General features: G+C 50.9%; 1 long non-coding RNA gene across 2 annotated transcripts; it reads right to left on the reverse strand.

Annotated features, from left to right (window-relative positions):
- Positions 1 to 293: 293 nt before the first annotated feature.
- Positions 294 to 2,773, reverse strand: LOC119359512. 2 transcript variants are annotated; one of them, XR_005172576.1, is made up of 3 exons: positions 2,597 to 2,773; positions 2,426 to 2,520; positions 294 to 1,216 (listed from the first exon to the last, which is right to left on the reverse strand). It is a non-coding gene; the product is annotated as an uncharacterized LOC119359512 (long non-coding RNA). The 2 variants fall into 2 exon arrangements; XR_005172577.1 differs by having other exon boundaries at positions 294 to 560; positions 2,597 to 2,772.
- Between the last annotated feature and the right edge of the window lie 2,860 nt (positions 2,774 to 5,633).

Consider the following 5,633-nt stretch of genomic DNA (forward strand, 5'->3'; position numbering starts at 1 on the left):
GGTCCATCAATCACTCGCTGCTAAGTGAAAATAATTGATCGACTAAAATGGGAGCACACACTATATTCGATAGCATGTCGAACAATACCAAATGTACCAACACTCAATGAGAAAAAATTAGAGGCAAAACTTATCGATGAGCACAATGCACCTTTTCAAAGGAGAAGTGATCTTTACCAGTTTTGAGCTGCAATACAAAATAACTACCATGCCTCTCTCTCAATGCGAAAGAGGATGTTAATTTACAACAGTCATCCCATCTACTGATCATAAAGCTGTGGATTATGCTGGAACAGAATCAAGAAAATATCAGATGCCCTTAGCCCAGTAAGCATGACTCACGAGTCAAGAACCCATAAGCCCACGACTTTCATTACAACATGGTAACCCATTCGTGTTGCCAGTTACTGCCCTTGCTGCCCATGACCTCCAGAGCCCTCCTTTTGGCTAAGCCTAGCCGCCGGCTCGACCTTGCCGGAGTGTCTCTGTCGTTCGCCGACTGAGCCCACCAACGAATTTGCCCAGCGAGCTCTTCCTCAAACCTCCACGGGTAGTTAACTCTACAGAGAGAAGGGGGCAGGAGAAAGAATGGCATAAATTCTTATCAATCATCATCATCTTACAAATAACAACTCAGGAATGACATATAATTATAAGCAGGTAGAACATTGCTCTTCTACAATAAAAGATTACGAGAAGTTTATTGATCCAACTATTCAATAGTAGATAATGGTACAGTTGTGGGTAATGGAACAGACACATTCTATTTATTACCCTGATTTGTTAACTTAAAGGCAATTGACAAAGGAAATTTAAGATAAACATGGCCACTCTGTGTAAGCAAAATAACACAAGCAGTGGCAAGAAATAGGATACAGAGATTACAACATGTCAGTACACAATCTGACTTCACCTATCAAGACTAATAGTTGTTCTCTTTTAGTGGTAATCTTCTATTTGGGAGAGTTGTAGATTTGTTCGTAACAAAGAAAAAAAATGATTGTTCTGAATCACTAATTTTATGCACCAAGTATCATTCAAATAGGGATATGCAGCACTAAGGTTGAAGAATAATGAACCTGACCGAAGGTTGGATGATCCGTAGTTTGGTTGAGGATAGAGATACCAAGGAATTGATTATCCCACTCTCTCTGTTTTAGTCGTCAAGGGTGCCCAACAATGTATTTTTTTTGGATGGCTACTGCATAACGGAAGACTGAACACATGTCAAAATTTACACAAGACCATACATGATTCAGACATCTGCCCCATGTGTCTCTAAGCCACAGAAACTTGCTCTCATCTATTCATTCAGTGTCCTACAACAAAACTTGTTTGGTGTGCTACTGGAATACTCCAAACTACCAGGACATCAAACTTGGAAGCGTTTCATCACTTTTCTCATCCTTTGGAATATTTGGGATCCTTGAAACTCTCAAGTTTTCAGACAATACATGAAGCACGGCAATATGGCACGGCAAGTTGTTTTGAGACAATACATGAAGCAGCCCAAGCACTCCCTCTTCAAGTATCTCATAGAGCTTGGGCGCGACGATGACGCACGGCAATATGGCATGACCAGGAGGAAGGGGATCCAGTGGGGGGCACGGTGGAGCGCTATGTACGGCGGTGATCTGGGGCAGTGGCGAGCAACGCCTAACGCTGGTGGTGACACGAACAAATGCTTGTCGGCCGGAGAACCATCGAGCTCGGAGCACAGACAGACGGCGACATCGATCGGGGAGACTCGCGGCGGCCATTGGGACCATGCTGGCGGCGGCGGCGGCGTCGCATCTCGTAACTCTAGAGAGGGACGGGGGATCAAGAGCGAGCGAGACGGGATTTTGGAATTAGGCATCGACGAGATTAATATATGGCTTCTAAATATCATGACAGAGACGGGGATAGAGATAATTGAGAGAGAGAGAGAGAGGCGTCCCCAGCAGCTAGCTCAACTGACGTCGAACCTTGTCGTTGCTTGTCGATGCCTCAAACACCTGCAACATGTAGCAGAAAAAACAAAGAAGGAAGCGCAGCAGCAGCTCCTCCGATATAAGCATTGGCTGTCGTCACCAAAGGGGAGGGTGGGATGCAACAAAGCATGGATAAATTAACACATAAAAGCTACCAAAAAATTGAGCTCAAACAGTAGCAAGTTGATGACCACGGGAGCCACAAACAGTACCCATTTTTTCCATCCTTCAGTAGCAACTCCCTAAATTCAAGATTGAACAATTCAACTAACAAATGTAGTTCAGTCAGGCATCAATTCAACTAACAAATTCATGGTTAACCTTGCTGTTCAATTCAAGGAACAATCAACACTTTAACAGTATCAACAAAAGTGACCTCAAACAGCAGCCAATTGAGCCCAAACGCCTCAATGGCCACGAACAAGAGCAGAGAGAGGAGGGGGCGAACTCACTTGAAAGACAGAAAGGAGGACGGTCCATGGTGGTGCGTCCCGAGCTGCAGCAAGGCAAGGTCGACCCCTCCTTCCTCAAGCATCCAATCCTTACCCTGCACATCTACCATGGAGGATCAAACCAGATATTAGAGAGAGAAAAGGGGGAGATAGGGGAGGGGATGAACTCACCGTCTCACCCCATGGCCACCTGGTTGCGGAGAAACATCTTGGAGACGGAGCTGCGTGTGGGGGCGCGGTGGGCGTCGGAGAAGAGCTGTCGGAGCCACGCCAGTGTGGAGGCGCCCGAAACCCTCGCCATGGTGAGGCCTTAAGGTCACCACTGGTGGCCGTGAGTGGTGAATCCCGCTGGGGAAAAGACCTAGCGGAGCGAGGCGAGCTCGGGCCGGTGCTACTCGAGCACGCGCCCACGACGTCCGCCTTCTCCTCCGCCGCGGTTGTAGGTCCGATGAAAAGGGCGCCGCCCCTCAACTGCTCGTGCTCCGCCGTCGCTGCCGTCGCTGGAAAGGCCAGTTTGGATAAGATGAATGAGAGGGACGCGGACTGAATATCTTACAAACATAGGGGTCTTTTTGTAAAAACGAAGCGTTTTTTCAGAATTCACTTTAAAAAGGACTGCGGGTTGAATATCTAAAGACACAAGGGCGTTTTTGCAAAAACCCTGACGATGTACGACCAGAAGCACTAATCGCTTTATTAGTAGGGAAAGATAATCCAACAGTCCGGCCAAATGATATAGTCCGGCTGTCCGGAGACCCCCTAATCCAGGACTCCCTCAGTAGCCCCTGAACCAGGCTTCAATGACGATGAGTCCGGCGCGCAGTGTTGTCTCGGCATTGCAAGGCGGGTTCCTCCTCCGAATACACCACGGAAGAATTTGAATACGAGGATAGTGTCCGACCCTGCAAAATAAGTTCCACATACCACCGTAGAGAGAATAATATTTCCACAAATCCAATCTGCTGACACGTTTTGGTAGCATGACATCATTCCATGGCCCGGTAATTATTCGAATCGTTTTTCCTTAACCAGCCCCGCACATAACGCGAGGCAGTTTCTTGACACGTCTTGTCAAAGTAGTGATCGTGTTCCCCTTATTACGGGATTCTCATCAATACGGACGTGGGTAACCCAACCGCGCCATCAATTACGACGCTTGGGGGATAAGCGAGTTTTACCAGGCTAGTGGGGCGCATAGTTTGGTCCGCCCTTATAAAGGGATAAGATCTTACCTTTTTCTAACCACACCTTCTTCCTCCTTGCTCATCCATTCTCGTGCACTCGAGCTCCAGCGCCCAAGTCCGCATCCTCCTCCTCAACTCTCTCCAAAACATGTCTGGAGCGGGAGGCAAGTGGATGGCCTCCTCCGTCACGGAGGGGCACATCAAAAAGTTGCGTGGAGCCGGATACTTAGCCATGGACATCACGCACCGGCTACCAGCCGCGGGGCAGGTCATCCCTACCCCAGAACCTCACGAGAGGGTGGTCTTCCTCCCCCACTTTGTCCGCAGACTGGGGTTTCCCCTCCATCCATTTGTCCACGGCCTCATGTTCTATTATGGGCTGGACTTTCACGATCTGGCCCCGAACTTCATCCTCAACATCTTGGCGTTTGTCGTCGTGTGCGAGGCTTTCCTCTGCATCCGGCCCCACTTCGGCCTATGGCTGAAGACCTTCAATATCAAACCGAAGGTTGTAGGCTGCCAACAAGCGGAATGCGGTGGAGCCATGGTGGGAAAAATGCCCAATGTTGCATGGCTCGAGGGCTCCTTTATGGAGACCGTAAAGGGGTGGCAGTCGGGGTGGTTCTACATCACTGAGCCGCGCGACACCAACTGGGCGGCAGCCCCCGAGTTTCGATCCGGAATCCCCACGCGGCTCACTTCCTGGAAGGAGAAGGGCCTGTCCTGGGGTTCATCAGTGGAGCTGGACGGACTCCTGAAATGTATCCGGAACATGACAAGCAAGAAACTTAAGCTTGTCAACATAGTCCAAGTCATGCTCTTCCGCCGGATCCTCCCGTGTCAGCAACGGGATTTCAACTTATGGGAGTTCGACCCGGCCCGGCACCAGACTCTAAGCGAGCTCTTCGACACGACGCACAAAGACGTCAGGAGGGTGCTGTTCAAGGGCGCCGAGGTCCCTCCCTCTCTCACCGAGGACCGCGGGCTAAGCGCGAAGCGCCCTGCGAATCCGGTAAGTTCTGTACATTTGGTAGGATATTTATTTTCCATAGCTTAACCATGTGCGGGGTCTGAGCTCTCATGCCTTTAACAGGACTGGGTGGAGGCATCGGAGCAGATCGACTGTCCGGCCCCCCTACCCAAAGACACCACAGACGCTCTCCTGACGGAGATGCTGACTCCGGCTCCTTATAAGGTGCCGGAGAAGACCAAGAAGAAGGCCAAGGGAACCCGAAAGAGTTCCCGGCGCCAGGTGATATCAGACTCATCGTCCGATAACTCCGCGATGCACTCCTCCCATGAAGCCGAGGAGGAAGATGAAGATGCTCCCCCTCCAGCTGGGGGAGACAAGAAAAGGAAGGCCGCCCCAACCGGGGAGGCCGAAGGGTCCAAGAAAGGAAGGACTCTCCTTTCGGACTGCTCCACCACCGCCGCCGAAGGCGAAGACGAGTGGTTGCTTAGGGTCGAGCCCCTGGCAAAGTCGTAAGTATTCGGATACCAGAGTAACTCATAGCATACCTTTGTTGCACTTCTTCTCCTAACACCGAATATGATTATGCAGACCGCCCCAAGCCCGTATCGATGTATCCTCGTCGGACGGCTCCTTGGATTCGTCGGATATGGATAGCGATCCACTTCTGACCGCTTCCTCCCCTTTCCCTATGGACAATGCCGAGGTATTGTCTCAAGGGGCACCGAGCTAGGGGGAGACAGTCCCGGAGGCACCTCAAGGCGACCTTCCGGACTCCAGGAGCGAAGGGAGCAAGGCTCCCGGGGGCTCCAAGTTCGGCTCTCACCCGAACACTGCGCCGGAACCTCTAGTGGCTCTGGACTCGGGCAGGCGGGCCCCTTCCAAAAGGGGTAAGACGCCCGTGCCGGTGACCTCTGTCCATCCAGAGGCACCGAACAGCCTACTAGGAGCGCTTCGCAGCGCTTCCATCGACGAAGAGCACCGCACTATTATGAGTGCGGTGATCAAGAAGGTTCAGTCCGCCAAGAGCAGACTGACTGAAGCCTGTGCTAGC

This window comes from Triticum dicoccoides, chromosome 2A, assembly GCF_002162155.2.
Source record: "Triticum dicoccoides isolate Atlit2015 ecotype Zavitan chromosome 2A, WEW_v2.0, whole genome shotgun sequence".
NCBI classification, from domain to species: Eukaryota; Viridiplantae; Streptophyta; class Magnoliopsida; order Poales; family Poaceae; genus Triticum; species Triticum dicoccoides.